We start from the raw sequence: 8,936 nt of genomic DNA, 5'->3' as shown, positions 1-8,936 counted from the left end.
TCCAGTTCATCATCATCATAGGCAGTCCCTCGAAGCGAGGATGACTTGCTTCCATGCCAAAAAAGGATGAGTTCACAGGTGTTTCAATGATGGACCTAATATTCCAGGTCCCGAACTGTATGTTGAAGGGTGGAAGATGCCTGTGCGTGGATTTGTTTTAACGTGTGGTGGCCGTTGCACCCCAGCCATCACACGGGCTTGACAGAGCGAGGTCTTGGTCTAGTGGCAAGGGTTTTCCAAGACGACTGGAGACCAGCTCTGCTGCACGGACCCAGTGCCCACACATATCGCAGTGTGGGCTGGCCCGTGCTGCCCCTGGGCCCCTGGCCCTGAACTCACGCCGCCCCTGGGCCCCGCTCACATCCCTCCACAGTCTCTCGCTGCTCCTGCTGTACCTGCCCACGCTCCAATCACCGACCTGGACTTTGATGACATCACTCTTCGCTGCCGTCGCCCTCCTGCACCAGCTCGCGCTGTACCTTGCCGTGGTACACCACCACGCTGCTCCCAGGCCGCCGCTCACCGATCCTTTTATGGCCCCGACCTGCCACTGGTGTTCTCACGCAGGTCGGGGCCTCCACGCTGCTCCCAGCAAATCCAGTTACACGCCGTGTCACCGCACAATTCTCAGCTGTGATTGTAAGCTGACTATATTTAAAGCTATCGCAGAGGCTGCAAGCAGTGTTCCCTGGTAGTCTAGTGGTTAGGATTTGGTGCTCTCACTGCCGTGGTCTACGTTTGATTCCCGGTCAGCGAAAGCATTTTTACAAAGCAAGCTGACAAATATATTTCAAGTCTGTGAGATCCTGAATAATTGTTATCATCATTAATCCACCCACACGTGTAGCACACTGAAGGAAATACAAATATGTTTGCTGAGTGACTGTTGAATTTTTATATTTTTTATACAACCGCAGAATCAGCAGAAAAACAGGATATTCGGCCCATAGCACCTAATATTCGGCCCATAGTACAAGAGTAAGGAAGTCTTGCTACAATTGTACAGGGCCCTGGTGAGACCACACCTGGAGTACTGCGCACAGTTTTGGTCTCCTTTTCTGAGGAAGGATATACTTGCCTGGGAGGTGGTACAACGGAGGTTCACCAGATCGATTCCTGGGATGAGAGCACTCTCCTATGGTGAGAGATTGTGCAGAATACGCCGATACTTGCTGGAGTTTCGAAGAATGAGAGGTGATCTCATTGAAACAGACAATATTCTGAAGGGGATTGACCGATAAATGTTGAGAAGCCCGGCTAGCTCAGTCGGTAGAGCATGATACTCTTAATCTCAGGGTCGTGGGTTCGAGCCCCACGTTGGGCGTTTACTTTTCATTAAACTTTTATGTTGCTTTCGCGGGTAAATATCATTAATGAACCCATGATCTTCTTTTGCACAATGATAAAAATGCGAACTGAGGGAGAGTTGATAATTTAATCAAATATTGAAAGCAGCGCCTCAGACCGCTCGGCCGTCCTTACTGTTCGATGCTCCAGTTACAAGTTATTACTCTGGAAAGTTTCAGACCGGGCGCTTGTTCAGTGCTGCTGGAAGGCCCAGTGATCGGGATATCCTCTCCCCCGGGGGTTTTCTGAGCCTGTGCTCGGTGTACGGGGAGCTTTGGCCCGAATCTGAGGTAGCTTGCATCCCAGGGATGGACAATAACGCTCTGAGCTCTGGAACTGGGGAAAAGCGAATAATTAATGAGTTGTTTGCGGGTTTCAAATGCAGCTTAGATCTGCTGGTGTAAACCGATAGTGTTGTTTCACAGAATGAAAGAAATGCTGACAGGGACACTTCAATAAGTGAACTTTAATAATTAATGAAACTTTAATCCTTGATGAAGTTTTATCCCCGATCTGATTTTACACAATCTGCATTTGAGGAGACTGGTTTAAATGTGCATTGCTCATGCAACAATGTATCCAAAACAGCTTTTATTTAACTTTATTGCAGACAAGTTTCTGTTTGAGAAATAATGTTTCTGCGCAGGCTTGAACCGGGAACTTTTCACGTGTGAGGGAAATGTGATCGCCTCCACACGACAGAAATTGCTGCTGAGCTCAGAGAGAAGTGTTCAGGAACAAGCTGAAATGCTCAATCTCTCTATCTGCAAAAAGTGCCTTTCACAAACATTTCTCTGACCAGAACGGCACCAAACAACAATGTCCTCCTTTTAAAGTCATTAAACTCCCCAATTTCTGCGTCTGCAATTTTAAGGACAAGGACTGAAAGCGCTTTGCGATCAGAAAATTGCAGGAAACCCCTGTGGTTAATGACAGGGCTTTTGATGGTTGATTTCTGTACACATCTTGTGTTATGTATTTAACCCATGACAACCTGTACACACCACTACCAGAGGGCCTACCTGTCGGAGTCCCAAGGGATCCCAGTATCCCTTGGGAGCACAGTATGTAAGCAGGCCACCCATGAGGTACCTGTACTCTGGAGTCTTATTAAAGGAGCGAAGGTCACACTTACTCATTATTCACAATACTAATTTCATCCTTTATTATGAGCGTATCAATTGGCGACGAGACAATGAACAACCACGCAAAAATGCAAGGAACAGTTGGTATCCTGGAGAAGTTCTCAGAAGTGGACGATTGCGAAGACTTTGTGGAGATACTTGACCAATACTTCGTGGCCAACGAGCTGGAAGGGGACGAGAACGCTGCCAAATGAAGGGCGATCCTCCTTACCGTCTGTGGGGCAGCAACCTGTGGCCTCATGAAGAATCTTCTAGCTCTGGTGACACCAACAACTAAATCCTATGAAGAATGTGTACGCTGGTCTGCGAGCATCTAAATCCTAAAGAACGCGATCTGATGGCGAGCTTTCGGTTCTACACGTGCCAACGGTCGGAGGGCCAGGAAGTGGCGAGCTATGTCGCCGAATTAAGGCGCCTCGCAGGACATTGCGAATTTGAGGGATTCCTAGAACAAATGCTGAGAGACATTTTCGTGCTTGGCATTGGCCATGAGATAATTCTTCGCAAACTGTTGACTCTCAGAATCTGAGAAAACACATAACGATAGGTCAGACAATTTACACCAGTTCCTTTAAACACAATAACGTAATTTATTTCTCGTGGACTGGATGGAGGACCATGGTCCATGTAAAAAATTGTTATCGTTTTCCATGAACTAAATGTTCATAAAAGTATGGGATTGGGAACTCACTGGATAACAGCACAGCTGGCAATGTTTGCGGAATATATTCGTGCAGCCAAAACGCACAATGACAACCTGGAATTGTGCGGCACCGAATCCTCGGAAAAAAAACAGTTAAAGGCATCGTCCCTGGGTGGGCTCGAACCACCAACTTTTCAATTAATAGCCGAACGTGCTAACCCATTGCGCCACAGAGACTAACTTAACTGTAAATTGTAACACATCCCAATCCAGGGTGTCAGTCAGTTAAAGCTTCAGATTGCTCCGACCGGGATGGAACTTGTCCACTCTCAGTTGTACTTTTCCCAAATAAAGGGTGGGACATTCATTGTGGATGCGTGGAAGCAGTCTGGTCCCGCACACTGCAGACACTTCCATGTCACCGCCAACCAGCTCTCCCACAACCGGTGTGATCTACCTGCCAGCCTTCCGGTGCCTTGTCTGTGACAAAGTATACTGATTGTCCCGAAGCCAGTCGTTGGTTTTAATTACTTTTCAGCTCCTGACTGCAGATATTCCTGTGATTAAACCTGAACAAAAGGATTACAGGGACAGTTGGATTCATCATTTATTTGCTTGGTGAAATTTCAAAGATTGAAAGTGACGTACATCAACCCCAAACCTCGTCACCGACTCGCTAACTGCCACACGCTGCTCTCGTGAGATGGAAGCCCAGTTGCTGTTTCAAGCTTGAATACAGGTACAAGCAGAACTCATTCAAAGAAAGTCCAAGTCCCTAAGGCACCTGATTATTTGCACCGAACTCCTTCGCAAAGAGTTGAGGTTCGTGTGGGGTGATTTGGGCACATCTTTCCCCACACTACAACACTTCAAACATAACTCAACAACTGTAAAGCGCTTTGGGGCATCATGAGTTCCTGAAAGGTGTTGCAGAAATGCAAGTCCTTCTTTGCAAAAGTTCTATGTAATTTCAAAATTCGCAGCAGAATAATGTGTTCGCCCAATCACGTCTGGGTCACTGTTCTTTCAAAATTTATATTTTCTTTGCTGTTTCGCAATAACCAGACCCTTGCTCCAAGGTCTGTCTCACTGTTTCCCCGGTGTCAGGCAGAGATACGCCTGCTGTCCTCATTTACTTCATGTGACAGGACACAAAAGTTCAAAATCAAACTGCAGGTGGCCACACATAATATTGAGCAGTCAGGATGGCCGAGCGGTCTAAGTTGCTGCATTCAGGTTGCAGTCTGCTTTGAAAGCGTGTGTTCCGTAGTGTAGTGGTCATCACATTCGCTTAACATGCAAAAGGTTCCTGTTTCAAAACCAGCTGCAAATGTGTTGAATTAAATATGAGAAGCATTGAATAATGTGCATTTCTGGTTCAGTATTAACAAAGCACAATGTCTCCCAGCCCTGCTATATTTGTTGAATACTCTGTACACTTCGGAACACATTCAAACTCTACAGTTTCCAGCCCTGACGATGCAGAAAGCCCCTCTCAAAGCTGCACATTCCGGCTGCTTTCAGTTGAGTTGTGAGAGATTATTGACGCATCCTGCAGCTGTGAAAAGGAAAGATGTGTTTGAGGGGTCATCAAATGAGGCCATGTGGGTTGAATTAAAGAACAAAAAAGGGGCGATCACACTACTGGGAGTGCACTAGACTCCCAGGCAGTTAGAGGGAGATAGAAGAACAAATATATGGGCAGAATGTTGAGAAGTGCAAAACCTATTGAGCTGTAAAAGTGGAGGATTTTAACTCCCCGAATATTAACTGGGAAAATGATAGTGTGAATGGTACAGATGGTGGAGAATTCCTAAAATGCATTCAGGAGAACTTCTTTATACAGTATGTAACAAGCCCATCAAGGGAGGGGCGGTTCTGGACTGGGTCTTGTGATCGAAGAGGGGCAGGTATATGGGGTATCAGTGGGAGAGCATTTTGGTGCGAGTGATCATACTCAGTAAGGTTTAGGGTAGTTATGGAAAAGGACAAAGGGGGCCAGGAATAAAAGTTCTCAATTGGGGTGAAGCCAATGTTGCTGAGCTATGATTGAATTTCTCCAAAGTGGACTGAGAACGGGTACTTGCTGGTAAATCAGTTTCAGAGCAGTGGGAGGCATTCAAGGAGGAGATCCTGAGGGTACAGAGCAAGTATGTTCCCTTAAAACAAAGGTGGGACTAACAAATCTAGAGCTCCCGGGATGTCAGGGGACATACAGGGAAAGTTAACGAAAAAAAGGGAAGCTTATGACAGATACCAATAACTCAATACTGCAGAAAATCTCGAGGTGCAGAGGTGCAATTAAAAAATATATCAGGAAAGCAAAGAGAGAGCATGAGAGAATGTTGGCAATTAAATCTGGGAAAACCCAAAGATGTTTTATAAATACATTAAGAGCACGATGATAACAAGATAAAGAGTGGGGCCTATTAGAGTCCATAAAGGGAATCTGTACGCGGAGGTGGAAGACTTGGGTAGGATTCTTTGTGAATACTTTGCATCTGTTTTCACAAAAGTGAGGGGCGATGTGGACTTTGCAATGAGGGCGGAGAAATGTGAAATATTAGATGAAATAAACATGGTGAGAGAGGAAGTATTGGTGGTCTAGCAGCTTTGAAAGTGGATAAATTCCCAGGCCAGAATGAAATGTATCCCAGGCTGATAAGAGCAGCAAAAGAGGAAATAGCAGAGGCTCTGACCACCATTGTCCAATCCTCACTGGCTGCAGGTGCGGGGCCAGAGGATTGGAGCACTGCTAACGTTGTACCTTTGTTTAAAAAGGGAGAAAGGGATTGAGTAAATACAGGCTGGCCAGCCAAACCTTTTACAATTATTTGTAAAAATCCTGATGGACAGGATAAATCTTCATTTGGAAAGACATGGATTAATCAAGGATAGTCAACATGAATTTGTCAAGGGAAGGTCTGACGAAGTTGATTGCATTTTTCGAGGAGGTAACCAGGAGGGTTGATGAGGGCAGTGGTATGATGTAATGTATATGCACTTTAGCAAAGCTTTTGACAAGGTCGCACTTGGCAGACTTCTTACGAATGTAAAAGCCCATGGGATTCAAGGGCAAAGTGGCAAGTTGGGTCCAAAATTTGTTCAGAGGCAGGAATCAAAGCGTAATGGTTGATGGGTGATTTTGTGATCCAGTGGGGTTCCGCAGGGCTCAGTGCTGGGTCCCTTGCTTTTTGTGGTATACATCAATGACTTGGACTGAAATGTTGAGGGTATGAGTAAGAAGTTTGCAGATGACACTAAAATAGGCTGAGTGGTTGATAATGAAGAAGAAAGTGGCGGACTACAGGAAGATATCAATGGACGTCTCACGGTGCTTTGCAGCCAATGAAGTACTTTTTGAAGTGCGGTCACTCTTGTAGTGTGGGAGACACAGCCGCCAATTTGCACACGGCAGGCTCCTATAGGCAGCAGCGTGATGATGACCAGATCATCTGTCTCTGTGATGTTGATTGAGGAGTAAATATTGACCAGGACACGAATCCTGGCCACATTGATCCTCCCACCACTTCACACTGTTCTCCGAGGGACCAGCGCGATGATACTAAAACAACAAGCGAAGTTGGTCAGCTATCCATGCAGTCCATCGGAATCCAGCCACACCACCTTATACCACGGGTAACATCTCTCCATGGATTCTGGAATCTGGATCAACAAACCATAATCCCATCTTAGAAGGAATTCCGGGAGGTGCTTCAAGTTTTATTCCATATATGTTAACAGTTTTATGTTAACCCTGGTCGTCATTTTGGAGCGTGAGCAAGAACATCGGCAGGGCCCAGGTACAGAGGAGTGGGAAGGTCGGGGCGGATGAGCGGTGAGTGTTTGTGGCGAGATGCGGTGAATGTTTATGGTGGAAGAGCGGTGACAGATTGTGGAGGAGGTGTGACAGATGAGGGGACGGGGCCCAGAAGAGCCGAGGGCCCAGGGGCAGCACGGGCCCAGCCCACACTGCGATATGTGTGCACTGGGTCCATGCAGCAGAGCTGGTCTCCTGTCGTCTTGGTTAACCCTTTCCACTGGACCAAGACCTAGCTCTGTCAAGCCCGTGTGGTGGCTTATGTGCAACGGTCACCCCACGTTAAAAAAATCCACACAAAGGCATCTTCCACCCCCTCAATTGGATTCAGGACTGGAACATCGGGTCTTTCATCGAAACACCTGTGAACTCATCGAGGGACCGCCTATGATGATGATGATCAATGTACTGGTCAGTTGGGCAGAACTGTGGCAAATGGAATTCAATCCAGATAAGCGTGAGGTAATGCATTTGTGGAGGTTTAACAAGGCAAGGGAATTCACATTAAATGGTACGACACTGAAAAGTGTAGAGGAACAAAGGGACCTTAGAGTGCAGGTCCGCAGATCCCTGAAGGTAGCAGGCCAGGTAGCTAATGTGTTTAAGAAGGCATATGGAATACTTGCCTTTATTAGTCAAGGCATGGAATACAAGAGCAAGGAGGTTATGCTTGAACTGTACAAAACACTGACTACACCACAGCTGGAGTACTGCGTGCAGTTCTGGTCACCACATTACAGGAAAGATGTGATTTCACTGGAAAGGGTGCAGAGGAGATTTACTAGAATGTTGCCTGGTCTGGAGAATTTTGGCTATGAGAATAGTTTGGAGATGCTGAATCTGTTTTCTTTGCAACAGAGACGTCTGAGCGGAGACCTGATTGAGGTGTATAAAATTGAGGGGCCCAGATAGAATGGATAGGAAGGTCCTGCTCCCTTGGCAGAGGGGTCAACAACCAAGGGGCATAGATTTAAAATAATTGGGGGAGGGTTAGAGGGGATAGGAGGGGACATTTCATCACCCAGAGGGAGGTGGGTGTCTGGAACTCAATGCCTGAAAGGGTGGTAGAGGGAGGGACCCTCACCACATTTAAAAGATACGTGGATGTGCACTTAAAGTGCCACAACCTACAGAGCTCTGGACCGAGAGCTGGAAAGTGGGATTAGGCTGGATAGCTCTTGGTCGGCCGGCGCGGACACGATGGGCCGAAATGGCCTCACTCTGTGCTGAAACTTTCTGATTCTATGATTCTATTAATATCGATATATATTTATAATATATACCATTACCAGAATTTTTCCTTGGTGGTCGAGTGGTTAAGATCCCGAGCACTAACCCTCTTTCTATTCTCAATCAGTTTATCACATGAAAATAATTGAGGTCTGTGAGAGGATGAATAATTGCATACCTCGGGAGCCTATTATCAGCGAGGGCAGGCATCGACGACGAGGTTCAACACTGCCTCCAGTGCGCCAGTGCAGCCTTCGGCCGCCTGAGGAAGAGAGTGTTCGAAGACCAGGCCCTCAAATCTGCCACTAAGCTCATGGTCTACAGGGCTGCAGTGATACCCGTCCTTCTGTATGGCTCAGAGACATGGACCTTATACAGTGGGCAGCTCAAGTCGCTGAAGAAATACCATCAATGATGTTTCTGCAAAATCTTGCAAATCCCCTCGGAGGACAGATGCACCAACGTTAGCGTTCTCAATCAGGCCAACATCCCCAGCATTGAAGCACTGACCACACTCGACCAGTTCCGTTGGACGGGCCACATTGTTCGCATGCCTGACACAAGACTCCAAAAGCAAGCGCTCTGCTCTGAAATCCTGCATGGCAAGCGAGCCCCAGGTGAGCAGAGGAAACGTTTTAAGGACCCTCAAAGCCACTTCATAAAATGCAACATCCCCACCAACACCTGGGAGTCCCTGGATAAAGACCACCCTCAGTGGAGGAAGAGCATCTGGAGGGCGCTGAGCACCTCG

The 8,936-nt window shown here is 46.8% G+C and overlaps 2 non-coding genes across 2 annotated transcripts; one reads left to right on the top strand and one right to left on the bottom strand.

The window, feature by feature from the left end:
• Nucleotides 1–1,251: 1,251 nt before the first annotated feature.
• On the top strand, nucleotides 1,252–1,324 carry trnak-cuu (transfer RNA lysine (anticodon CUU)). The gene has a single exon. It is a non-coding gene; the product is annotated as a tRNA-Lys (tRNA).
• Nucleotides 1,325–3,298: 1,974 nt separating this feature from the next.
• trnan-auu (transfer RNA asparagine (anticodon AUU)) lies at nucleotides 3,299–3,372 on the bottom strand. Its single transcript has one exon. It is a non-coding gene; the product is annotated as a tRNA-Asn (tRNA).
• Between the last annotated feature and the right edge of the window lie 5,564 nt (nucleotides 3,373–8,936).

Source organism: Pristiophorus japonicus, unplaced genomic scaffold (assembly GCF_044704955.1).
Source record: "Pristiophorus japonicus isolate sPriJap1 unplaced genomic scaffold, sPriJap1.hap1 HAP1_SCAFFOLD_91, whole genome shotgun sequence".
Classification (NCBI taxonomy): Eukaryota; Metazoa; Chordata; class Chondrichthyes; family Pristiophoridae; genus Pristiophorus; species Pristiophorus japonicus.
This window is presented reverse-complemented; position numbering and strand designations above follow the sequence as displayed.